The sequence below is a fragment of the Lissotriton vulgaris genome, chromosome 4_1 (genome assembly GCF_964263255.1).
Source record: "Lissotriton vulgaris chromosome 4_1, aLisVul1.2, whole genome shotgun sequence".
Classification (NCBI taxonomy): Eukaryota; Metazoa; Chordata; class Amphibia; order Caudata; family Salamandridae; genus Lissotriton; species Lissotriton vulgaris.
Window position 1 is genome coordinate 1,557,381,914 of NC_141691.1, and position 27,638 is coordinate 1,557,409,551.

The 27,638-nt window shown below is 47.5% G+C and overlaps 1 protein-coding gene across 2 annotated transcripts in view; it reads left to right on the plus strand.

Moving 5' to 3' along the window:
• NKAIN3 (sodium/potassium transporting ATPase interacting 3) overlaps positions 1 to 27,638 on the plus strand; it is a 2,330,126-nt gene that overhangs the window by 865,895 nt on the left and 1,436,593 nt on the right. The gene's annotated exons all lie outside the window — the stretch shown is intronic.

Consider the following 27,638-nt stretch of genomic DNA (forward strand, 5'->3'; position numbering starts at 1 on the left):
GCTACTTTCCCTCAGCAGTGAAAATGTAATGATGTAGTTGTTTCACTGAAGGGACATATTATTCCTTACCATTTAGCATACTCCACCTATTATACATTAGGCATCTAACCTTGTGAGATGCACTTAGGCGCCACTTGTCTAATGTATAAAAGAAGGTTTTTAGATATATTGGAGCCCTTTTCTCTGACATGTTAATGCAGTGGTCAAAGCTACAGACAGCAGGCTATAATGGTGCATCTTCATGCATGCTTTCTCAGTCACACATGGGTGTTGGACTTAGCACTTTTTGCAGGGTTATCCCCAAACTTTTTTCTTCTTCCTACTATTTTTTCCTGCCCTGTTGTTGGTTTTAGGACTCTGGGCACTTTAACACTGCTAATCAGTGCAAATGTGCATATGCTCTCTGGGTAAATTGTGAACATGATTGGGTATCCATGATTGGCATATTTTATTTACTGGTAAACGCCTAGGCTTGGAAGGCTTGCAAGGCTCTAACCTTCCCTTTTCTTACATGTAAGGCACCCCTATGGTAGGCCCAAGGTACGCTCTGAGCAGGGTGCAGTGTTTGTGAAAGGTAGGGCATGTACTGATGCGTGTGACATGTCCTGATAGTGAAATACTGCCAATTTCCTTTTTCACCATTGAAAGGCTAACTTGCCCCACAGGATAGCATGGGAGTTAATTGGTAACATCTTCTAAATATAACTTCCCATTGGGACAAGATGGAAGTTAAAGTTTAGTATGCCTGAACTCAGAATATAAAGATGCATCTTTTAGTAAAGATGATCTTTATATTGTGTGTTTAAAAATACCACTTTTAGAAAGTGTGTATTTTCGTGCTTAGCTACCCTGTGTGCCTCTGCTGGTTTGTGGATTGACTCTCTGGCTTTTGAATGGCAGGGGTTGGGGATGTGCATTCTCTCAGACAGGTACTGGGGTGGGGGTTGATGTGTGTCCTGCCTTTCCTGGATGAGTTAGGGCTGGGCTGAATAGACCTGAGCTGCAATTAGATTAGGGGGAGGATATTTCTTTGACACCTGAAGGGGCCTGGTCTGCCTTGGACAAAGCTGTCTCCACCTCCTGCTGGGCAGCTGCACACGAGAAGAAAGGACTGGTTTTGGCTGTGCAAAGAGCTTCTCTGGCACCAGGGAACAAAGGAATTTGTGCTATAAAAAGTGGGGCTAAGACCCCTGAACTTTAGATTATTTCTGGAATCCAAGAGGAACTTTTTACCAAAGAGAAGAGCTGGAGAAACTGAAGGAGAAGTACTGCCCCTTTGTTGTGTGCTGTCTGGGGCTGGCCTGCAATAGCTGATTCTGCCAAGGAAAGGATAAAGTGTGTCCCCTGCTTGAGGAAGATCTCCAAGGGCCTGTGTGTGCTTGCCTCCTGTTCTGAAGTGTCAGGGACACAAAGACTTCACTCCCAGCTCCCCTGAGCACCCTTGCAGTGAGTTCTGACCTGCCCAGAGGTGCCTGTGAGTGTGTTGGGCCTCTGGAGGTTGTTCCTGCTGTCGGGAGCTCGAAAAGCAACACAACTATAAGAAAATCGAAGCATCAATCTTCTTGCAGCAGTTTTTCCAAAGCAGCACTACGGTGCAAGAAGAATCTTCACGCATCGCTGCACTGCTGCTGAAAGTGATGCAGTGCCTGGCCTGTCACCGCCTCAAGAACGGATGCATTGAGGGGTCGCGGCTGAAGAAACCGATGCAGTGCTGCTCTACGCCATCCGCATCGATCGCCTAAGCATCCCGGATTTCCACTTAATGTACCTGTGCGGCAAGTCTCCCCAAAGCATCACCCGTGAACCAGAACCGTCTTGGAGTCGATGCATCACTTCCCCCTAAAGACTGGATTCGACGCATCACTTCTACTGCGTGCAGCAGAATTGTTGCATCGCCTCCCCATGCTCTCAGGAACTGATTCATCTCTTTGTTTTTTGGCGCTTCCATTTCTGTGGCTGTTTGACCTTGTGAATTTTGTCACAACTACAGGCACTTTGTGAGAAATCATGCAACCATAGTTTTCCATGGTCCCAGTTGTTTGAAACCTTTTTAAAGTCATATTCTTAGTACATGTATGTTGGATTTTTGTCATTTGGTCTTGTTGAGTTTAGATAAAGATGTTTTGTTTTTCTAAACTGGTGTGGTGTCCATTTGTGGTGTTATCACTACATTACTGTGTGTTTTCAGTACAAATACTTTATACATTGCCTGTGGGATAAGTCTGTCTGCTCGTGCCAAGCTACCCAGGGGGTGGGCAGGGGTTATCTACACTGTGTGTCCCCCTTACCATGACTAGAAGCAAGGGTCCCTATTTGGAAAAAGGTACCTATCTCTGCTAACTAGAGACACCCATTTCTAACATTGGGGCACTCATATACACTGCAGTTCACGTGTGCCGTTTGACATTCATACCACTGTTGTATTACCTGGTCCAAGTTACCAACACCTTCCTTAAAAGTTAAATAAATCAGTTAGGTTAGTGAATTCTAATTGAAATTGTAGGTGTTTTGTTTCTGTAATCTTGAATGTCCTATTGTTTCCTACTGCTTGTTGTTTGCAGGAGTCCTCATCCAAGCCATTATTGCCATCTTCGAATCTAATAAAAAATATCATGAAAATAGTGTGATATTTGGATTCAATAACAAGACGTCTAGAGGCAATGTGAGCTTTAGAATGGTTGTTTGAGTAGCAAGTGATACAGGCTGGAGACAGAATAGAAGTTAAAGGCATAGGCAGAGGATGTATTACTTCTAAGCTTCTTCAAAGAAAGACAAAAGAAATTAATAAACCAGATTGTTGGTCTGCAACCCATAAATCCATCCCTGACGCGTATATGTAGAATTGTGGAGTTTTCGATCAATGTGAACAACAGAAAAGAAGTACTGGAAATTGGAAAACATACTCTGGAAACTCACAAATTGAAGCAGGGACAGGCAGGTTTTGGAGCCAGAGACATCCTATGTGCTGCTCCAAAATGAGCGTCTGGTCTGCTCTAATGTGCATTGATCTGCTAAACCCGCTCAGGCACTCTTTATTGCTCACAGATTGGATTTTAATTTGCCTAAAGCAATGTTACCTTTTTCTGAGTGGTCCTCCATCGTTTTTTGCTTTTCTGTGAGGTTGATTTTTGCAGGTTTTAGGAGACTGACATTGTGAAACTGTCTCTGAATGCATGTGGTATGCATATGTAGTAGGAGGTATAGAAGAGGAACAGCCATGTTCTTGTGACAATCAGCTAGTGATATATTGTACACAAATGGCCCAGCCTACTTAAAACCTTTGCCTCTAAGGTCCTGTTTGTGAGTCTGGTGAAGTGGGTGGCATACCTGGTAACTACTGATTTCCCAGGGTGAACTATTTCCTGGTGGTGCAAATTTCCTCTTCTGACTGAGAAATGACGCATAACGTGTTGAATCAATATTTACCATACCAAATTCAGCATGTTGTGTCTTTTTTTCGAACATTTTCCCCAAATAAATTTCAGCTGGTTTGACCTGCGAAAATCTGTCAAGGGAAAATTAATTGCAAGTGGTGTGTTAATTACTGCTGAACAGGAAATTCTGTGTCAGATATTAACCCCAAACATAGACTCGTGGTTGCAGGAAAACCTGCCTCCCGTTGGTGCAAGCCGTGTTCTTCTAGATCACGCCAAGTTTGGTTTTAATTTTGAGAATCCTGGCAAGCTAATTTAACAAGCCAATTTGAGTCTCAATCATAAATTATTATGACAATAATACAACAGGTAACAATGCACCTTTATTCCTAAAAGTACATATATTCATGTATATATGTGCCAAATAGACTAATGCCATGAGTCATTTCTTCAGCTGGTCCTGACTTTGTAGCCAACAGAACTTAATAGGCTGGGACATTAAGGCCCACACCTAAAATGGTGAAAGGTGGAACCAAACGTCCTAGCAAGCAAAATGTTGTTGGCTAAAAATCCTAAACTAGGTTCCAGAAACACATATGATGTTGGGTAATTGCATCTATACGTGTAGGGGCTTATTTACAAGCCCCTTGTGCCGCCGGTATGTTGGAAGGGCAAGGGGGTTGTAAATAAGTCCCTTATTGTTTTCAGGGTTTCCAAGTAGCCACTATATTTGACTACAATTATTCACCAAGCCCTGTGTTACCTGTATGGTGGCACTTTTATGTAGCAGCATTACCAACCATCCACCACACCCACTTTTTTTGTATTGTACATTCCAAGTCTGACACAAAAGGAGGCGGCTGTGCTGTAACCCTTTGTATACTTTCACACAATGAAAGTAACACAGGAGAGTGGCTGTCACTCTCGCAGCTTACCAAGGAGAAGTGGACCTGAGCCCTTGATGCCTGTCCAGTGAATACTGACCTATAGTAGTAGTAAAAGCTTTATTCGATTTTAAGACAGATTAAAATCATGAAAGCGACATCATATCGATATGTAATCGACATTGGTGCAACCATCTTCTCTGCGAAACATCAGCCCCAATAATGTGCATCCCACTACAGAACAGTTTAGTAGTAAAACATTCTATTCATATTAGTAGATCTAAAACTGCTACTACTTTAACATATGTGCAAAAATAAATTCTAAGTATTTCTGGTTTTCAAAACCTGGTGCACATAGGCACAATGTGTACTTAGCTGTTTAATGTTGATGAGGGTGCCTCTAGTTGCCATTTTAGGAAACTACCTTACTGCATTCTGTACGGATTTGCCCCAGGAAAACAAACGATGACTTAAAATAGTACGATTTCTTTTTGCTATTTCAGGATTTCATTTTAAAGAGTCATTTTGTGTCTACGGGCTGTACTTTTTGCCACGATTTCTGCTGATTGACCACCTTTGGTATGCTATTTCAACTGCTCGGAAGGGAAATAGTCTTTAATACATCTTTACGAATATTTGACTACAGCAGAAGTTTACTGAACCAAAGGTCTCATATTTTCCGGTTTCTTTTATTGGTAGCATTGAAAGTCCAAGATTTTTTCTGAATTTTCTAATATTTATAATTCTGTTTATGCCATTATGAAGTCAATAGTACAAGTACCGCATTTAAAGGATGCATCTTGAATGGATTTGCTATTCCAATGGAATTGAAAATTTGAAGCGCTCTGCTAAATCATAAACATGTCTTTCCTCTATCTAGCACAGCTTTGCAAATGTTGGAGACTTACAATAGACCCTAAGGAAATGCTTTATGCAGGTCCCCTGCCTAAAAGCAAAAGAGGCATTTTCACTTCTTCAAATAAAAATCCACAAAATATTTTTCCTCATACGATCTGCAATGACCAAATGATTACCCAGCTCAGATAAACAACTAAAAACTAACACATCTTAAAAGGAAAGTAAAAGGATCCAAACCGCAAACATGTGATGTAAGATTATTATAAAATTACCACATTATTATTAATATTTAGTAAGTGAAAGGCTACAAATCGGAAAAAGCTTATCTTCCTTAAGTTACAATCCTATTATTCTTTTTGCCTTAAAGACAAAAAGAGAGAAGCATGTTGCTGGGAATAGCCATGTATGGAACACATTCATTACTCAATCGAAGAAGGCTGCTGTCAGAGCTGAGGGTGTTTTCCTTCTCAGGGTTTCAGGTATCAATGTAAAAAGCAGAAGCAGCCCTCAAGGATAAATATCCTCTTTGTTAGCAGCTGCAGTTCTTAAAAAGTGTATATATTAGGTGCCCCGAAGCTCAAACTAACATGGTTATTTGTATTTCAGTATGCTTCAATTGAACACCTATATATGTCTGCATTGGGTGTTTGAGGTACAGAAGCTCAGGGCTTGGGGACTGGGATCTTCCCTTTAGCATCTCTGGCATCGCATATATTCAGAGCAATATCAGAGCAGCAGGATGCAGGGGCAAACCTTTATTACAGCCCAAGGCATACTTGGTGCTGAAGCGGAAAAACACTACAGCCGCTACACTGCATTGTTGTCTCTTTGCTTGATTTGAGGCCTGTGTTTTCAACGGAATAAATCACACAAAATGTCAGAGCACCATGCAAGTCAGCCTTTGTACCTGCAGTCTGTAGGTCAATGGCTGACCTACATAAGGACCGTGCATGCTCCCCGAAGGGGGTCACCTCCTGGCATGATGGCCTGGTGTTTACAAATAGCTCCAAGTCATGCAGTGCTGTCAGGGTTTCAGTTCCATGAATTACTAATTCATTCAATCCAGGTATTTGCTTTGAAATCTGGGATTAGTCGTTTTAATAGCAAAATACACAAGATGATGGATGGAATGTTGCACAATGGCAAAACATTCACCCCCAGTTACAGATCTGGGTTTAATCCATCGTTATTTTTGCTCACCAAGCCACCCCAGTTCAGAAATGGCATTATACAAATCAGTCTTGACCCTGTGCCTCATGGGAACAGTCCAGCCCAAACTGCCAAGCCATGTTTTCCCTGGACCAGAATCAAGCATACTAGGACCGGTTTCTGGCTATCAGCCGTCATCAGCGAGGATAGCTTGACTATAGTGGCTTAGTGAGCATGGGACCCACATCTGGGCATACCCTTCCCACATAGGGTGAACAGCAAAATACACAAGATGATGGACGGAATGTGAATATATGATGCATGCACACATCAAAGACCCATGTGTCGTGCATTGCACTGTACCTCTCTGAATCTTAAGCATTAATGCAGGCACACATTGAGACATGTTTCGGGCGCACATCTGACTTGCCTCTGGAACGCATTTGTGGCTTGGCCTCTTAGTCTTGCTTGTCTAGGTGGAGGCAGAATGGGATAAAGGTGGAGAGGGATAAAGGTGGAACATATGGACTGTTACTCCCTTGGAGTCACATCCGTACCACATCAGGTCAGCTTGCTGCTGGGAATTCCATGCATTAAATTCACGGCTGCTGCAAAGGTAGATGGGTTAATCATGCTCTAGTGCCAGCTGTTGGTGTTTGGCATAGGAACACTTGTCAGCGATCCCAGCCATTTCCAAGGATAAAGGACTAGAATTAATGTCAGCATTGTGAGATAAGTTGAGATCCGTGACACTCTCAAGTACTGATATCAGGCCTGCAGTGGACCTATTGGTGTTAGGAGAAGAGTTGGGCGAGCACTGGGCGCTGACCTATGGAGGGGACGACTTCAAGGTGTGCGCTGAGTTTAGCAATCATTTATGATTGGAGAGATGAGGGGCACTTATGCCCGGTGGTAGTGAGAGAATACAAGGAGGCTGTCATGGGGCGCTAAAAATGATTGTCGCACCAGGCACCACTGGTGCAAAAGCACGCCCTGGACATGTAAATCATGCAACAAACATGTTAGAATTTAAGGAGTCTTCAAAATTCAAAGCAGTGTATTTCTTTAACAAGCTTACATTGGATTATATCTCTGAATTGATAAGTATTTATTAGAGGTAAGAGATTTTAAGCATGAACTGGGAAATAGCTGTGCCCCTGCTGTGATGACAATGCTATCAGTGAACCGTGAGGCATGTCAGTTGTCAGACGTACCCTATATGTGGCTTAGATTTTCATTATGGGTTGAATCACAGAAAAGGCTATTTAACAAACGTGAGGAGTTTTTGTGCAGCACAGGTGTTTGAAGGTGCTTTCATGTGTGCTAACCAACAAAAACGATGCCTGGTGAAATAAAGTATTTGCCTAGAAAACAATACTAGGTAAAGAAGGGAGGTCGGGATGTATCCCAGATTTTCCAGTTGAGGATGCTACATGAGTATATCAGTCCCACATCAAAGGTTAATACTTTGTCCTTTAGTTTAAGGGGGATGGGATTACAGGGGGGGCGTGGCCATCCAGCCAACATGGCGGACTTGTCCTGCTAGAGCTCTGTCTTTGGACCCCTTAGTTCTCCTGAATATTCTCCTTTAGAGGTGTCCCTGTGCCTGTAACATGCGGAGCAGGTGCGGGGAAGCAGCACAGAGCCCGGGAAGCCCAAAAGACTGCAGATTAGAGCCGCAGCGGCGGAGTTTGAAGGAGCACAGAGACGGCACGGTCTCACTGTGGAAAGGCGCGAAACTGCTCCGGGGCCTAGGCGACCGTTGGAACGGCTCGAGCTGTCGCCACTGTGAGGTGAGGTGCCGGTCGCTGCTTTCGGCTCGGGCGCCCCTTAAATCCCGGCGGAGGAATATCACCTGGAAGATTGGTGGGCTCCGTGACCCAGTGCTGTTGGCGGCCGCTGGCGGAGGGAGAGGACCGGAGCTGAGCCTGGGCGGGTGGCAGTGCCTAGAGCGGCGGAGAAACAGAGACCTGCACCTGTGAGTGAGCGGACGGAAGGTGCGGCGGGACCAGAGCCCCGCAACGCTGCCCCTTCGCATTCCGAGGCCCGTGGATCTCTGTGGGCTCAACAGACTGTAGTGCTGCCGACTTGCGGGGGAAGAGAGACTGCTGCACAGGCCAAAGCTGCTGACTGGTGAGGAGCGGGACCCAGGGCGGACTGGAAAGGCTCGTCATCACCATCCACGATGCTCTCTGAGGACATGAACATGTCGGTGGTGACACCCCAAACAGCCGACCAACTCATGTGACTGAACAGTGGACTATAACGTTCCAATAGGGGCCCCTGCCTCTGAGTACGCTATTTATTGTATCCTTTCTGTACTGGTGATGTACATGGTGTTATGCCCTGGGGGAAGGGGGGGTTTCTGCCATGTGTGCACGTGTTGCTATGCGACAGTATCTAGTCAAACACATGTGGGAGCGTCTACTGACCTACAGCGTAAGGCGTTAGGCATTTACCTCGTTCCTGGGCTCCGCTGCTGATGACCCGCACTGGCCCTATGTGCTTGTTTACACTAGATCTCTCTTGTGCCTCTTGATAGCCTGGGGGTCTGCGATAGGGGCGGGCAATGATTCGGTTGTTGGCAACACACTCACCCAGACAGCCACTGTGCTGACCTACCACTTTCCTCGGGGGTGGATCTTGTTGAAGTTTGGACATACACCCTAATGAGGACTCGACTTTTTGTTACAATGTTCTTAATTGTTCTCATGTTTAGTATGCGGCACACTGATATTCCCTCCCCCCGCGTACTGTCCAGTGGCCCCCCCGGGGGTGCTTCCCTGGCACTGCGCAGACGAGACGCATGCAGACACATGACACACACTAATATACAGACCTGGAATATCCGCGGTATGCATACACCGTCAAGGCTCTACTCAGTCTTCTCCTACCTGCAGCGCCATGGGGTGGGGGTTGCCCTTCTTCAGGAGACACACATGACGCAGGTCGAACTTGACAGGCTTCGAAGGCGCTGGCGGGGGCAACTCCATGGCACAACCTTCTCTGAGCTTGCGCGCGACACATTGATATGGGTGAGAGCAGGTGTCCCCTTCATTTACAAGGACATAAAAGTGGATCCAGAGGGAAGGTACTGTCTGATGCGGGGACGGTTGAATGGTCAGTAAGTCCTGTTAGGATCCCTTTATGCCCCGAACACGGACCAGCCCTCCTTCCTAGCGAATTTGAATCAGGTCCTCCACCCGTATGCTGGCCTTCCTTGGTTGCTCGAAGGGGGCTTTAACATGGTACTGGACGTGAGGCTGGACCGTTCATTCCCCCCAATCCGTGCTGCAGCGGTGACGTCCAATGTGCAAGCGCTTAGGGACTACCTCACGCACTGGGAGGTGCAAGACCAATTGCGCGTTCAGCATCCCACAGACAGAGTGTACTCATATTACACCTCAGTTCATGACCTGCATGTCCGGTTGGATCGGATAGTCGGCACCCAATTGCTGCTCCCTCTCCTTGCTGAGTCGTAGTACCTGGGGAAACACATTCTGACCACAACCCCCTACGGTTTCGACTTAGTTGGGAGGCAGTCCGCTCGCCTGTGCCTATGTGGAGGCTACAACCTGCTGCGCTTGAGGATCCCGAGTTTGGCTCCTCGCTGGGCACGGCTATCCTTGACTACTTTGAAGTTAACGAGGGGTCTGCAAGTAGTGTTGCGGTGGAATGGGATGCACACAAAGTAGCCATCCGGGGGCACTGCATGGGGGCCTCATGGAACATACGCAAAACGCTATCCGCTTCCCTAACGGGATTGGAACACATGCTCCTGCAATACGAGAGGGAGGGCGAAGGGATGGGGGAACACTCAAGAATGCTAAGTGACCTGCGTGCTAGACATGCAGCTCTTATGGAACAGTTGAGGTGCCACAATTATGCGGTGCACACAGCCAGAACACACGCCAGGGCGGATAGGGCTGGCCGTCTGTTAGCCTGGTTGGTACAGAGAGATGGCCACGGTGCCCCAATAGGAGCTCTTCGGACCGCGGAGGGGAATGTGCTGTATACCCAGCGTGAAATCCACTGTGCCTTGGTCGGTCACTACGGGCAACTGTATAGGGCCCGCGGAATCAGCCCCAGACATGCGCTAGAAAACTTTCTAGATTCTGTCACCCTGCTTGCGGTCTCGGAGGAACACAAGGGCACCCTTAACACCCCCCTCACTGGAGGAATTGGGAGATGCGATTCAGGCTCTGGCGACTGGGAAGACCCCGGGGCCGGATGTCCTGCCTGCCGAATACTATAAGGCCTACAGGGAAAGCCTGGCGCCCTCACTCCTTCACATGTACAACACAGCAATTGATGAGGGCTCGCTTCCACCATTCATGCGGGAGGCGTTCCTGGTCTCATTGCCTAAGCCGGACAGAGATCCCACAGCACTGGGCTCATACAGGCCACTGGCAATGTTCAATGTCGACTATAAAATCCTTGCTAAGATGCTTGCTGAGAGGCTAGCGCTGGTGGTTTCGCACCTCATACACTCTGACCAAAATGGGTTTGTGCTGGCGCGGTCCACATCCATGAACCTCAGGTGGTTCTTTAGAGTGGCGGCTAAGGCAACGAAGGAATGGCCCAGGGCGGGATGCCTAATGCTAGACCTGGAAAAGGCTTTTCACTGCCTGGAATGGGGATATCTGGCCGAGGTGCTGATGCGCTATGAGTTTGATGTAGACTTCCTACAAATGGTCGACCTTCTTTACAAAAACCCTGTAGTCCGTGTGAGACTGGGCCCCTACATCTCTGAAGCAGTGGCGGTGGGCAGGGGCACCAGGCAAGGATGTCTCCTGTCCTCCCTACTATTTGCGCTGGTGATAGAGCCCTTAGCGGCAGCAATGCGGAAGACTTTAGGTGCGGGAATCCCTCTGGGAGATGCAATACATCAGGTATCCCTTTATGCTGACGACCTGCTGGTATTTGTGCGAGACGTGAGTTGTATACCGGAGCAACTGTCCCAGCTGCTGAGTAAGTTCGCAGAAGTCTCGGGACTCCGGGTGAATATGGGCAAGTCCTGTCTATACGCGTTTGATAGCAGGATAGAAGACCCGGAGTACCGCATGGGAGGCACGAGAGTCCAATGGAGGGCTGATACCTTTAAATATCTGGGGATCCAGATCTATCGCCAACCAGCTGACCTATTCGACGGAAACTTGGTCGGGCGGTGGCAGCGCTCAGATCCCAGATAGGCTTCTGGTCCACGCTTCCGCTGACAATCACGGGCAGAGTGGCCCTTGCTAAAATGGTCATGCTTCCCCGACTCCTGTACTATTTTGTCAATTTGCCCCTGTTCATCCCGGCCTCCTTCTTCTCAAAGCTCAATGTGGTCCTGCCGGACTTCATCTGGGGCATGTTCCGGCACCGACTGGCGCTGATGACACTGTTTCTGCCGAAGGACAGGGGAGGGCTAGCCGCCCCTTGCTTTGAGCATTATTTCCTGGCTGTGCAGCTTCAGTGGATTGCCCGCTGGATGGCGGAAAGGGGTAGGGAAGACACTGCTAGGATCGAGCCGCCGTACTCTCTGTGTCGCGTCACCAAGCTGTTCCACCCGTTGGCGGCGCCTGAGAGGCCCACTCCACCGCTGCTGGCAGTGGCGTATATGCTTTTGTAGAGCCCTGTTCCTCACACGAAAGGTTCTCCTGTACGCGTCTGCTATACCCTTGGAGGGTGCTCCAGGGGGCGAGGGCGTTCTCACGCATCCCATGCTGGAGCAGTGGAGTGAGGCTGATGTCCAGACATTAGGTGACCTTTTCAGAGATGGAGCGCTAGTGGCCTATGAGACGCTGGTATCCGAGGACGGGCTACCTCCTGGGTGGTTCCTATTACATCACTCCCTCATAGCAAAGATGTTGGCTAGATAAGGAGACATGGAGACAGAGCCTGAACAACACTTAACCATGCAGTACCTTCAATTTATGGGGAGGGGTAAGCACCTGGTCCATTGGTTTGCTGCGTCGCTAAGGGTCCACACAGAGACCAGTTTAGCTCCGCTCAGAGGCAAGTGGGAGCGACACATGGGACGGATGCTGGCTGATAAGGAGTGGGAGAGAATCCTTAAAAGCACGGTACGCATTCCTCGAAATATGCGCTTTCGCCAGATACAACTCTTCGTTGTTCATAGAGCCTACCTCACACCTGAGCTCATCAATAGGTACTTCCACCGTTCTGATGCGTCCTGCCCCAGGTGCGATGAACAGGACGCGGGACTTCTCCACCTCTTATGGAGCTGCCCAGGACTGGGCGCTTACTGGAATGCGATAAGTGGGATGCTTGGGGTGTGTACGGGTCGCCCCATTCCCTTCAACTGGCCTGAGTACATCTTACATCACTTCAGGAGACCACCCAAAGATAAGGCATCTTCCTGCTTCGTAGATCTGGGGTTGGTGGGGTTACAACTGCCGGGGGACTGACGATTCGGATGCTGCAGCGACCTAGGTGGGTGTTCTTGGGGGTTGGAGCGCACCACGGGCTGTTCTTCTGCTCGGATAATCTGTCATGTAGTCTACCAGCCTCTGGGCATACAGGCTTGTGATGCATGTCCGCTCACAGATGGGGGTGCGTGTGCGGGGGGACCGATGGGGGGTGGTAGGAGGATCAGCATAAACATGTGCCTGTGATTTTGCCGCTGTTGTTTAAGTTTCTCTACAATTGTTAGATAAATATCATTTCTCTGTGCAGGTACATATCAGAGGGATCCACCCTACAACCATATTACTGTGCAAGACTAAATGAGAAGATAGTGATGAACTAATCTGGAGGCTGCCGGGTTAGGCCCTCCACGTCCCATGTAGCTCTGAGCACCTACCCTTTATTTGTGAGACACTGTCAGCGTGCCTTTAAGTCTATACTTTGCCTTGATTTATGGTGTCTGAATGTTGAACAGGCGTGACCGGATGGCTGTGCTACATTGATTGATCTTTGTACTGTACTTTGAAAATATAAAATGTTAATAAACAGATTTGTCAAAAAAAATGGGGGATGGGATTACAGAGTGGGTGGCAGGCTAAATCTACATTTAATTGTCAGCAGTTTTACATTCAGCCTTCACAGCACTCACAGACTATATTATACTTTTTTCCGTACAGAAGATGTGGAACCAAGGCTAGAATGTGAGCCCAGTTCCCCAAGATATAACACAGTGAGCAACTAAAGTCACTAAGCCATGTTACCTTCCATCAAAGCTTGTCTCATTTTTGGCTTCAGGTTGCAAGAGGAGTTGAGCCAGAGAACTTGATGCGACCTTTCCCTGGCTCGTCTGCCTCCAGAAGAGGTGGGGCCAGGGCCTGGCTGGCTGTAGCGGGCATCAGGCATTTTCCCATGAGGTTGGAAGGGTGGGGGCCAGTTGTGCAGCAGAGGAGGCTGTTTTTTGTTACTAGGGGCTAGTTTTGCAGCGGTGCTGCAATATCAGCCCACAGTAACAAAAGCAGCAGTGCTTCACACTTGTATTCCCCTACCACCCCGGGGGATGGGGGTTGCTGATCCTACAACATGGTCAGGACTGCTTTGGGTTCCCAGTCCGGCCCTGAACGGGGCACGGGGCATATTGAGGCCACACCTCTTGTCATGGTGCTCAAAAGACCAGAGCAGGAAGAGTGAAATAAAAAGAGCGAGGGTCACAAAAGACCAGCTGCGCTGATAAGCAGTTGGGGGCGAGCGTGTAGCCTGCGTGCAAGGAATTTGAAAAAGAAGAGAGGTCCTGGCAGGTTTTTTGCTACCTTGAGTGAGTCAGGAGTCCTATGTAGAATTCACAAGAGGGGCATCAAGTTTAAAGGAGGGATTTCACCCATCACCCCCATTATTAGCATGCTTTGAGGTTGTTTGCAGAGTCCAAGGGGCATATTATCAAGGGGGTTTATCTCCGCTTTTTTGGCTTTAAAAGCCAAGTTCACAGCTTGTCTTCAAGCGTGCTTTAGCTATGACGTAGTGCGCAGAGTGACTGTAAGCTTCTGCCGCAAGACCACGGGAATCCCTCATTCCTGCACTGAGATGGTTTTTTATAGTTTTTAGTTACTACTTTGCTTTTACTGCTTGCGCAATGGTGGATATAAAAGAAAGCCCTTCGGACAAAGAGCGGTTTCACACCTGCTAATGGCACTGCAGTGTGCTCTCGCCACAAACAAAATAAAAATGACATTTTTGTTGTTAGCAATCATGATCGTCCTTATAACAGCCCTGTCAGATTATATTCTTTGTAAATCTCCTTTCCTTTTTTTATGAGCTCTCATTTTCCCTGATCAATCTTTACTAGTTCTCTGGAGCAGAGGGACATGAAAGGCCTGGTACGTTTTATGATAATGGATTCCTAACACCTCCTGCAGACACTACATAACTGACTGCATATTTGTGCGCCAGCTGATACCATAATGGAGTAATCAGTGCATGCCAGGGTCTTATTTACGACGTCAAAGTGTTTTTAGGTGCATAATTATCTCTGTTTGAATGTTGTACTCCATGTCTTTGATGAGAATATTTATATCAGGTAATAACTTTCTATATTCAGCAAAAGCTAATTTAAAAACGTTGACCACGCATCTCAATGAAGCAGTCTGATCTCTTTAGTTTAATCTCAAATGATTGGTTAGCTAAGTACAAAGTTTAGATAATCAAGCAAAAACATTGTCAATGAGTGTTATTTGCCCACATTACTAATTCCTCATTCACCCCTCCCACCCACTTAGCGCATCAGCTACTACTCCTCCCAAAACAGGGTGTATTGTTCTTTTCATAGTTATAGCTGGTAACTTTAATATGTTGAGCGCAATCGTCCACTTCCATGTATTTTGGTGGCTAAAGAGAGACCCAGTTTGGTGCATGAACACAAGAGATTAGGCATTGTGTTTAACAAAAGAACTGGGTCCTAATGGCCTTCCTAGATCAAAGTGGTCCTATATTCCATGCACACGCTTCAGTAATGAATTCCAGCATAGAGGGCCTACGTACTAGAGTGAGCACACCCCTGAGCAATATAGTTTGTCTGGTGGACTTTTAAAAAAATGAAACTATTGTGCTCTCAACACCAGAGGGTTTGTCCTTGTACCAGTTCAAAGTTGTTGAACCTGCCCCTCTTTCCTGGGTCACCCTCATACTTTTTGCCTTTATCCCTCCTATTTTTCTGAATTTGTTTTTGTTGACTAGAAGTATCTGTGCGCTTTACCACTGCTAACCAGTGCTAAAGTGCTTGTGCTTTCTCCCTAACACTTGGTAAAATTGGACAACACCTAATTGCCATATTTTAATTTCTTGTAAGTCCCTAGTAAATTGCACTACATGTACCCAGGGCCTGTAAATTAAATGGTGCTAATGGGCTTGCAACTCTCATTGTACCATCCGCTAAAACATCTCTTTAAAACATGTTGCAGGCCTACCATTGCAACCTGTAAAGCAGTTTTAAACTGTCATTTCCATCTGGAAAAAATACATTAGGCAAGCCTAAACCTTCCTTTTTAATACTTATTAGTCACCACTAAGATAGACCCTAAAAGATGTTACGGCAGGGTGCATGGCATTTAAAAAGAAGGGCATAGAGGTTTCAGCTTTGCATGTCCTGGTATTGAAAAACTCCATAGGACTTTTTTCACTATTGCAAAGCCTATCTCTCTCGTTGACTACCACTTGGTTACCTTATTATATTTAAAAAGCGCTACCTTTGGGTTGAGAGAAGGTACAAATGTCATGTTTAGACTTAAATGAAGTGTAATTTTAAATTCTCTTTAATGGTAAAGTCTGATTTTAAGTCACAATTCTGAAAATGCCTCTTTTGGACATTTGGCATTTTCTTGTCCTAACCATTCTGTGCCTCTGCCAGTGAATAACTCCGCTGTTGAGCTTTTTCTATTCTTTCCAGACAGTGACACAAAGGAGACAGGATGGGCCAGCCTGACAGGATGACTGAAAGAAGGTGCACCCAGCCCCACTTGCACCTCAAAGTACTCTTACCCGTGCACACACACACACACGCACACACACACACTTGCACTCCAATGGACTCTTTCACACACGCATACACACAAACACCTAATACTATGCCTGCCTGCCTGCCTGCCTTTTGTCACCCCTATTTAGTTTGAAACTTTGAGAAAGGTAAGGAAAATCTTTCTAAATGTGGAGGTAGTAGATAAGAGTCCCCCCAACAGAGGCTGGCACAAGGTATAAACACACTTATCAGAACACTCATGGGCCTGTAGAGATTAGAGAATAAGGACTGCTCTTCTGCCTGAAGACAGCCCGCCTGCTAGAGTACTGCCTTGCTGTCTGAGAAGGAAGACTGAACCTATTTGCCTTCACTGCAGTCTAAACTGAGTGACTTCAAGGGTCAGTTGACTGACCTATTAGACCCACAAGCACATAACAAGCTCCAGTGGTCTACTTGAAATTGCCCACTGACCTACTGCAACTGGACCTGCCTGAGCATGCAATTGGATCTTCCTGAGCCCTGTGGCCCTCTGCTGGAGGGAGTTCCTTATCCCAAAGATGTGCACTACAAGTCCTGGACCCTTGGGTGGCATCAGTCTGAGATCCCCCCCAAAGAGGAAAAGGTGAAATCCTGAATTTAGGGTTCTTTGTGACTGCACATATGGCCGGGATGCCTGTCACCCCCTCCCAACACAATCCCCAAGGATGGGAAGACGGACGCAGTTCTGAACTTTTGGAAGGCGGGAGGAAGTTACCCTCCCGGCCGTATTTATTAAAATATGAAACAAAATTAAAACATTAAAATAACATTTTCATATCATGTACAATTTTCATTTATTACATTACGATGCAGACACATTCATTGGCTAACCTTAACAAATCTCTAATACAAAGGTTTTCCTAGCCGAGTCTAAACATCCTGCAAATGCATACTTTCTAAAAATTGTACATCCTAGCATTACGGGCCAACGGCAAGGTCGCAACCGGTGTCAGATCCCTACTACCAGAACTCCCCCCTCACGGTGTGAGGGGCGGGCGCACAGAGGACTGTACCTCTGTGCCAACTCCAATTTCCCTTGTCTTTGCGGGGGCCCCTATTTAACTCGACGCCATCTTAGTGGTCGTCTGAGGACTCGTGTGAGGTGTCTAGAAGGTAGCGTGGACCCCCCTCCCACCCCACACTGTTCATCACATCCGCCGTCGCGGATATCCTGGCCCCGGAAAATTCCTGTAGGAGGGGCATCTAGCCGCCTCCTCCCCTGGGAGGGGCCTATGACCGCCTTCCCTTAGGCGACCCGATACTTAGTGGGTGCCGCCTCCCCGTGTGAGGGGCCAATGGCCGCCTCCCCCCGGGCGCTCCCATCCATAATGGGTGGCGCCCCCCCTCTAGGGACCTTGAAATTACTGCTCACCGATCATGACCTTACCGCCACAGGCCGGATAGTTGACCGGCTATCCGGACCCCCCACAACTCCTACTAAAGGTCATACTTTTACAAACCCTTTAACCATGCTATGAAGTATCCTATGAGTAAGACATTCCCTTCCCGGGACAAATGGACCCCATCTTCGAGATACATGTGCTCCCCCCGAATACATCCATGTGGAATACAGTGTAACTGCGCCGAGCGAAACAACCTACCAAGCTTGTTATTAACTTTCTTTACTGAATGGTTCAGTGCTGACACCGAGAGGCCCCCCCGCCACACCTTCCTGGGAATCATGTGGGACCATGCTATCGTGCACCCCGGGATCCTCCTCGCCAACCAGCTAACGGTAGACAGAACTCGCTCGAGTAGTACTCGCCGCCCGAGTGTCACCAAATCATTGCCTCCCAGGTGTACTATGATTACAGACGGCGGTGACCTTGTCCGCCCTAGCAGTCCCTCGACAAAACATTGAAACTGGTCAATACAGAGCCCGCCCCTTCCGTGGAAGGTCACCCTGTACCCGTATTCCCCAGCTGCGTGAATCATGTCACCTGCTTTGAATACGTCCCCGGCCCGCCTCACGTATGAGTGGCCCACGACCCACACCACTCTTTCCACAGCCGGTGATCTCTGACCGCTGGTCCCCAGGTGTCGGGTCGACTGCTCAGTCCGCCCCGCATAGCATGCTCGCGAAACTGTAAACCAAACAGAAGACAAGAAGCGTGAGTGCATGACATTGGCTTCACAACATTGTCTTCACAACATGTGCAACCGCACATAGCTTTTATAACAGTTCGAGGACCATCGTCCCAATTGTTTCACCTCTTCAACACTCTGACCCCTGGCTGTAGCCTCTGTAGCAGCCCCTATCCTAAAGGAATGGGTCCCGAAATCGCACGGGTCCAAGCCCGCCGCTGCGATTGCCATTGTTAGCACCCGCTGAAACTGAAACCTTGTCAGTGGGGTGGCGTCAATGTGTCTCAGCAAGCTTCCCCCCCATGCTTCTGCCCTTTGCGCTAAATATTCCTCAACGCACTTCACCGGGCACCCGGGGGACCCTCGCATGCGCCGGACAACAATACTGTCTCCCATAGCACCTTGATCGGTCTTGGACCTGGCTATTGTGACCACCATTGAATCACCCTTGATCAAAATGTGTTCTCGACACAGACCTCCCTCCACATCCTTCTTATTTTTTGCAACCAGCTCGCTCACCCGCATAGCCCCATGGAACGCTAATGCGAAAGCGGCCCGGAACAGCACTGCCTCGGACTGGGAGGAACATGTCGCGGGGAGTACCGACATCAGCAGGGACAACCTTTCTAACCCAATCGGGTGTCTTTCGTCTACTCTACGACCCTCCAGGCGTTGCCAACCATGCAGGGCCTTCCTCACCAAAAAGGACGATGTGGGGTCCCTGATGCCATGTGCCTGCGCCATGAATGCAATGGCGGCCCGGTGCCTATTGGCCGTTGCCGCTGATCGGCCTGCCCTGTGTAGTGCTACTAAAAACTTTAGGACATACTCCTCCTGCCCCCATTTGTCCCCTCCCGCTGGACCCAAAAATGCACAATAGGAACGAAACGCTCCTTCGTATGCCTTCCATGTCCTGGGGGCTAGGCTTGCTCCCACGAGGTCCTGTAATCCGGGGCACCGAGTAACCAGAGTGCTTCGGGGAATGGTGCCGCCACTAGGTCCGCGGAAGGTAGATAACCCCTGAATGCCTGCATGTGGGAACGAGAGAGTGCATCAGCCGCATGGTTCAGCACACCCGGCACATGCCTCGCCCTAAATTGAACGTTCAGTCTCATGCAAAGTAGTACAATTTCCTTCAGTAATCTCAGTATCCACTTGCAGCGTGCTGCCTGATTATTTATGCATTCGACTACGGTCATGTTGTCGGACCAAAACACCACTGAGCGATCACGAAACTCTTCCGGCCATGCCTTCAGAGCCACAAAAATGGGGAACAACTCCAGAAACCCAATGTTACCTGTGAGCCCACTGGTGTGCCACCACGTAGGCCATGTTTGCGCCGACCATCGATTACCAAAGATGGCGCCAAATCCCACACTCCCTGCCAAGTCGGTCCATAAACCCAGCTCGTCCGAGGACGCTGGTGGCTTGCCCCACACCACTCGACCGCTGAAATCCGCCAAGAATGCCAACCATATGCGCATATCCTGGCGAACCTCTGCAGACAGTCTTGTGCGGTGGTGCCCTTCCTTGAGACCAACCATGGCTTGTGCAATAGAGCGGGAAAAGGGGCGGGCCATTGGTATCACTCTAAGGGCAAAGTTAAGCTGGCCCACTGCTTGCTGCAACTGGTGGAGAGTAACCTTCTCTTTGCTAATGCATAGTTCGAGAGAGGCCCTGAATTTCGCTACTTTGTCCCTTGGCAAACGGAAGCATCCCTCCACCGAATCGAGCTCAATTCCAAGAAACTCGAGTGAAGTAGATGGTCCCACCGTCTTGCCCGGTGCCAATGGCACGCCAAACTGTTTCATGAGAATGCAAAATTCCCGTAACGCCTGCGCACATTCCGTGTCACCGGCTGCCCCCAAGAACAAAAAATCATCTAGGTAGTGCATAACCTGTGTATAGCCCGTAGGTTTGGTAAACGCCCATTGCAGAAAACAACTGAATTTCTCAAAATAAGAACAAGAAATGGAGCAACCCATTGGCATACATCTATCCATGTAGTAGCGTCCTTGAAACACAAAACCTAACAGACGCTGATCCTGCGTGTGTACCGGGAGCAACCGGACTGCTGACTCGATATCTGACTTCGCCATCAGCGCCCCGGGCCCCAGGCGATTTAACATGGCAACGGCCTCATCGAAGGATGCGTACCGTACCGAACAAACTCCTGGGTCAATTGCATCGTTCACCGAAAGACCCCTAGGAGCCGACAAGTTATGAATCAACCTAAACTCACCTGGGTCCTTCTTGGGGACTACTCCCAACGGTGAACAAATAAAATTAGTGACTGGCGGGTGCCAATATGGGCCGGCGACCCGGCCACGGGCAACTTCCTTTGCAATCTTTCTTTCAACCACCACCGGGTTCTGCTGAACGGACAGATGGTTTTTACACAGTGGTTCCCCCCGAAAATCCCCCGCCGGGATGTGGAAACCATACGAGAAGCCGTCCCGCAACACCCCAGCGGAGACATGATCAGGGTATTCGTTTAGCCAGGGGATCATTGCCATGATATCTACGGGGGTAGGTAGCGGTACCCCGTGGTCGATATTAGACCTGTTTGGCACCTCCTCTACCCCCGGTATCACCATTCTTGGCTCTACACGAACTCTCAGGGTGTGAAGAATGTCCGCACCCTGCACACTCATGCCTGAACTTACATGTCCCTTGAGGCCTCGTGCACTTGCCTCTGTTAAAATTCCAGCAGACCCCTTTTCTACCCCCATTCCCACCATTCCTCGGTTGGTGGTCACCAGCGGGGGCTGCTCGAAAGGGCGCCGCCGATTGATGGCGGGAGGGCGCCGACCCATTCCCGCCAAGCGAAGACGACTTCGCTTGTGCCCGGCAGGAGCTGCTTCTGCCAAGAGATGGAGTCGAGACAGTCCCACGTCAGAGATGAATCGTGCTCCTTGGCCTTACGAAACTTACTATCATAACCCCTCCATTCATCGCCCTCATATGTTTCATAGAAATCCATTATACGTGCCTGATAGCAGGCCAATTCGGTCAAAACCTCGGGCTTACGTTCCCCCATGACTGCAGTAAACATTGCAAAGGCCTTGGCCCAATTTGAGATTGTCTCATCAACCCTGAACCCCGCCATTTTTGTGCGCCACACACTTGGGTGCCACAAATCCTTCTGAGCCTTAACATACTCTATCTCGTGATGGTCAGTCAGGAGAGAAAACATATTCACATACTTATCAGCCCAAATCATTTCTTTCGTGGCCAGTGGAATATGTTGGACTACTTTTTCCCTTCTCGAGGGTAAAGACCCCTCCTTTGCCATTGGCAATGGCTGCTTACCCGACTCCATAGCTGATCCCGCTGATTTTCCACCGCCAGCCGCGGTCCTTCCGATGGAACCTGTGGGGTGACAAGAGGGAGATTCGCCTTCGCAGCATCTCGCGATTGCCGCAACTGCTTCATTAGCAACTTGGCCTCTTCGGCCGTGTCTCCAGGTGCAGCAGCACCCCCTGGATGTTTGCCAAGCCATGCGGCCAACTGGGCGGCCAATTCCGGAGGCATATCCTCCTCGTTGGTGGGCGTAACTACAACCGGAATCGGTTGGCCTGCGTCCGGGCTAGGTACCGGGGCCTCAACTGGACTAACCGGGCTTGCCGGGGGTGACTCGGGAACTGGGACCTCCCCCCCTGCTGCCCTATTCCTGGCCCTTTTACCTCTCCCAGCGGGGACGATTCCCGGCAATGCTGGGCCTATGACTTTCTTCGGTCTGCCCGAATTGTTCATTGCCGCCATCTGCTTTTTCATGCTCGCCATATCCTTTATCAGCCTGCGGAGCATCTGTTCAGTCCCTGCCTTCTTTCCGGCCTTCTTGCCAGGCATCGTTGTCGGATGTTCGATCCTTGGTGTTCAACGTGGTCCTGGATCCGAAGGTTTGGAGTCGCTGAAAGAGAAACACAAAAATTACAAGTTCTCAAAAAATTGCTCCTTGTTCCGTCGAGGGCTCACGTGCAACGAGAGGGTGCAGCTTCCAAGCACAGGAACAAGAGGATGCTTCTTCGGGTTGCTGCTCCTTTTATTCCTCTTCGGGAGGGCGTGTACCCTCCTCCGGTACACCTACGGGGCGTGGCCAACGGTGTAGGTGTCTAGGACAACCCTTCTTGGGCGGGAAAAGGCGCGCCCCGGCTACGCCGCTTCGGGCATACCAGCCGAGACACGCCCCCCGCCCAAAATGGCTTCCCGGGGGTCCGGGCCCCCAACCATACGTTCGGGGGGACCGAGTGGTCGCCCCTTTCCATTTGCCACCCCCGACGACTGCCAATGCTCTGTCAAAGACCTACTCTTCATACTACAGCGACGACCAGCACCGCAATATCTGTATTTCCTGCCACAGCAACAAAAACCCGCAGAGACCATCAATGCGGAGATCCAGCAATGACCGTCCGCAATGCCTAACATGGTATCTTGTTACAGCGACGACCATCTGTAAAGCTTTCCCTGCTCTTTGTGGCCTCCTTTACCGTGAACAGAACTCTTTGCACCGCACTTTGAGAAGGCAACTCTTTCAGTTGACAAACCATTTCCCTGTCTCTGACCCATGCTCCATCACAATGGGCCAGAACTTGTGACTTTTCCTGGCCTAGCACTACATATGACCACGAGTGGCGCTTTCTCCTTTTAGGTGCTGTGTTTACTTAAAACTTCAAAACTGAATATCTCTGGTTCCACTGGCTGGATTTTTGTTGTTCTTGTATTATTTTATTTATTACAATTTTCTCTATTTCTTTTTGGTTTGGATAGTTCTTTTTTGTGTTTTCACTTTATTACTGTTTATGTGCTGTATAAATACTTTACATATTGCCACTAAATTAAACCTGACTGCTATCAGAGGATTAAGTACAGGTTCATTTAGTGAGTTTTTTGCTTCACCCTGACAAGGATTGTGGCTGTTGGTTGAGTGGGGCTTTCTCCCTTCTCAACCAATACTGCAGTTTCTTACAAAGGTCATGCTGTTACATCTCAAACAAGCTCGTGCCACTCTCCAATACATGCACGATAATGTTCTATTAGGGCTTGCAGAGTTCTGTATGACCTATCTTGATGATATTGCTACCATTAGCAATTTATGAATTGATGGAAGGGCCATCTGAGGCACATAGATCAGACATTGGTCCGGATACAGGAGGTAAAACTGACTATCAAGGCAACCGAGGGCAAGTTGGGGCAGCCCTCTATAGTCTACCTTGGGCATCAGGTTGGTAACTGGAAGATAACTGGCAGATCCACCCATTGGATGCCAAGAACCATTTTTATTGCATTAGGTGGTTTCCACATCCCAAACCAAAGAGTGAGCTTTCTAATACTCATTAGGTACTACAGGAATGTGGTAGTAAACCATGGGACTGTAGTCGCACGCTTAACAGTTGTAACATCTAAGAAACCGCCCAGGAAGGTGATCTGGGCAGTGGAATGTCAAACGGGCTTTAAGGATCTGAAGGAAACACGACTTGGTACCCCTTTGTTGACGGCACCTGACTACAGTCAGCCCTTCATTGTGCTGACTGGCACCTCAGACAAGGAAGTTGGAGTAGCTCTTGCTCAACTAAATGACTTGGGCAGAGAGAGTCCAGTGGATTTATCAGTCGAGATTGCTTCCTAGGGGCCAGATTTGGACTGCTGTGAGAAGCAGTGAGACCCTGAGGGTGTTCCAGCCTTACTTGTTTAGTACCTAGTTTGTTGTCGAGAAAAATCAGAAGACTCTCACATGGTTGATTGCAATGAAGGGTGAAAACCATCTGAGATTGTTTATTTCTTTCCAAGGACTAGTCTTAACTGTAGAACACAAAGCCAGACTGCAGCACAGTCCGGTTTTGTGTTGCGCAAAGTCAGAATACCTTTCAAGTGTGCAAAGGGGAAAACTGGGAACAAGTGAGAAATCAGTGGAGTTCTTGCTGCTGCAGGTCAGTGTTGGCAAAGCCTGGAGGTGAAATAATGCCTGCTTGAGGATTAGTGTAGTGAATGATTCTCAAGTGGTGTATGGATCAAATGCTAAGTGACTGTGGAGTTAATGTTAAATTAGTATGAGAATGAGGTGGAGGTCAAATGCAAGTACTGCTCAAATAAGTCAGGTATAATGAGAACTTAGCCACAAGAGTCAGCATGTTTACTGAATTATGGGTGGCTAATTTAGTTATGAGAACAGACATCACCCAGGATACCTTTACTGCTACCCAAGATTCCCAGGCGTTGGAGACCAACAAATCGTAGCAGAGGAAAATCTTCAATAACAGATAGTACAGGAAAACAGGAAGCTAAAATAAGGGAGCCAAAAAAGGTGAAAAACTAATAAGGTGAGGAACACCATGTCATCTGGACAAATTGTGCGAAAGCCAAAAGCCAAAAAAACTGCTAATTGTTCCCAGGCAAAGAGATCTGAGTGTAATGTAGTCAAATATGCCCTACTACTGATGACCTAGAAGTGCGTTTGCTAATCTTCAGGTTCCCACCCACACAGAAGTTATCGTTCTAGCTTTCTCACTTGCCATTTCCCATTCGCAAGAGTGTCCAATCTCTTCCCTGTCTCTTGTCTCCTTATCTCTGCTCTGTTGAACCAACACATTGTTACTGTGAGGTTGCTACCTTCTGGAATGATTTGTTCTTAGTCTACGGCAAGCTGACACCACAGGTGGGGAACAACCAATGGTGGGGGCCTTCTTGTTTTTTGGACAGTCTATCCACCTGGCCCTGTGCTTCTGCTTTTCTAGAGCCACTACTTTTTTGACCGACACAGGAAAAGGAGTCAGGGCCTCCAAGCCTGCCACTCGTGTGAATCTCGAACAGGATGACTCAATGGTGAAGGGGGCATTTTGTGGTTTTTACTCTCCATTAACACCAGGACTTGCCTGGTGGTGATGGGCAGTAAAAAAATAGCTATTCATTTCAATTCAAAGATAGCTTTATTCGATTTTTGAAGATAAAAAACAATAAAAGCACATTTAAATACAAAATTTGTCATCTTAAAATATTTTCATTCACTTAATACATTATGGATAAAATAGAAAATTGTGTAATTAAAAAATCCTATTTTCAGAAAGTATTGTATAAAAACGTATAAAATATTTTTTAGTTCATCGACGCTCTACATTTTACTGCGTATTTCAGAAACTTAGCTACTGCAGCCACGGTAATTTCATCCTGTAGCATATATAATTTGGTCATAGCTGGTCTGCATTGCCTTATGCCCCATAATTTTAGCAACGGGGCCAAATACCTCTTTCTCCCCCATTCATAATATTTACAAAATAATATGCAATGGATATTTGTCTGTTTAGAGATGTTTTCGCAAGGACAATTCATCAAGTTGGAAGACCAATCATTTACAGTAGGAAATGTTATCATTCTGAAAAAGCAATCAATCCTCAACCTTGTTAGCAATAGTCTAGTATAGACAGAGTATGCAGGAGATAAGTAAAGCGGTATGCCTACCCCGTTCAACAGGAGATGATGATGGGTAATGGTTAACTTATTACCTTCTAGATAGGAGCGCCTATCTTCAAGTAAGCCTAAGCAAAATTCTTTGAGGGCCTTTTTTGTAATTAAGGAGCATGATGTAGGATTTTCAAACAAATCAGAATGCCCTATGGAATTTAAAAATTTACTAACGTATGAGAGCCACGGTATTTTCCGTGAGGCGGCTAGACCCATACAGTCTCTGATCACGTCCTTGCTAAAATCTGTTTTGTTTGAGGTCCATATCTTGTGCCACAGCAATATTGGGCTTATCTTGATTATATCAGTGATATGGACCCGGGCAAGTTCATTGTGGCAGATAGTGGTAGAGGTAGATCTAGGTACTGCTAGCAAGTATCTCAAATAGGCATTCTCACTGATTTGGATCTTGCGGCAATCCGCCATGCCCCAGATTCCTGCGCCGTAGGTCGCAGTAGAAATGCATTTAGCTGCGTAAATATGGAGCAAGATCTGGACCGGCTTGCCGCCCAATTTTTTGGCAAACTTCTTTAGAGCCCCTATTTCTCGAGAAAAAGCCAGGTTGCGTGACTTGATGGCTGTGCTCCATGATCCCTTATTATTAAAAACAATACCCAAATAGGTAAAGGATTTTGTTAAGCTTATCTTTGTAGAATTTAAAAAAGTATTACATTCAACTTTGTTTTTTAAAGTACAGCACATAGTAAAGGTTTTGCCTACATTTATCCTGAGCCCTCTCAGGCCCATAAATGAGGAAAAACTGGTCAGTGCTTTCTGCAGACCTAATTGTGTTCTGGACATTATAACGGCGTTGTCTGCCTAAAGTAATATTGGAACTGCCGTGCCATTATTTTGGGATAATCTACTTCCAGCTTTACCAAATAGTCTGCCACACTATTTATATATAAATTGAAAAGGAACGGGGTGAGGATACATCCCTGTCGGACACCTTTTTTTATGGAAAAGTTTTTGGTGCATTTTCCATTTTTCCCATACCGAACCATTGCCCCCGCCCCTCGGTATAATTCCTTTATAAATGCTAGTATATTTTCATCAATTCCTAGCTCTGTGAGGGTACTCCAGAGTACGCTGTGGTTAAGACAATCGAATGCTGAACTTAGGTCAACAAAAGTCATGTATAGGTTGTTCTTCTTTACCACAGCGTATTTATTTGTAATCAAAGCTAGATTGAGACATTGCTCCCCCGTGCCAAGGCCAGAAACAAATCCGTATTGGAATTTTGAAAGGACTTCATTATCTATGGCCCAGGCTTGTAGTTGGTTCAGCAAAACTCTTCCAGCTATCTTCATCATGGAGTCAAGCAGGGAGATTGGCCTGTAGCATTTTGGATCCATTCTATCCCCCTTTTTGAAGATTGGAATTATAATGGCTTCCTGCCATGTTGTGGGGAAACCTTCTAGAGCATAAGAATTTAGCACGTTTGTGAGAAGGGGGGCCCCCAGGGACATATTATCTTTAAATATGTCGATTGGGATTCCGTCAGGGCCATGAGCTTTAGAATTCACACTTTCCAGAATTGCCTGCTCTATTTCTGGGAGTGTAAAATATGTGAGTAACGGGAATGTATCTGTCGGGGGACTCTGTAAGTCGTTCTCTTGTAGTCTCCTAGGATCGAGGTTATGAGGTTCAACCGACTCATCTATTTTGTATAACTCTGTGAAGTGGTTGATCCAAACATCCTCTGTGATAGCAACTTCTAGGAGGTCTGTCGACCTCTCCTGGAAGAAAGGAGCGTTCACTTCCCTCCAAAAAGCCGTACTGTCCTTTAAGGTACTAGCTTTTAATAACGCCTCCCAGGCAGCATCTTTAAGTTCCCTTTTTCTTTTTTTAATTGACTGTTTGTATGCCAATCGG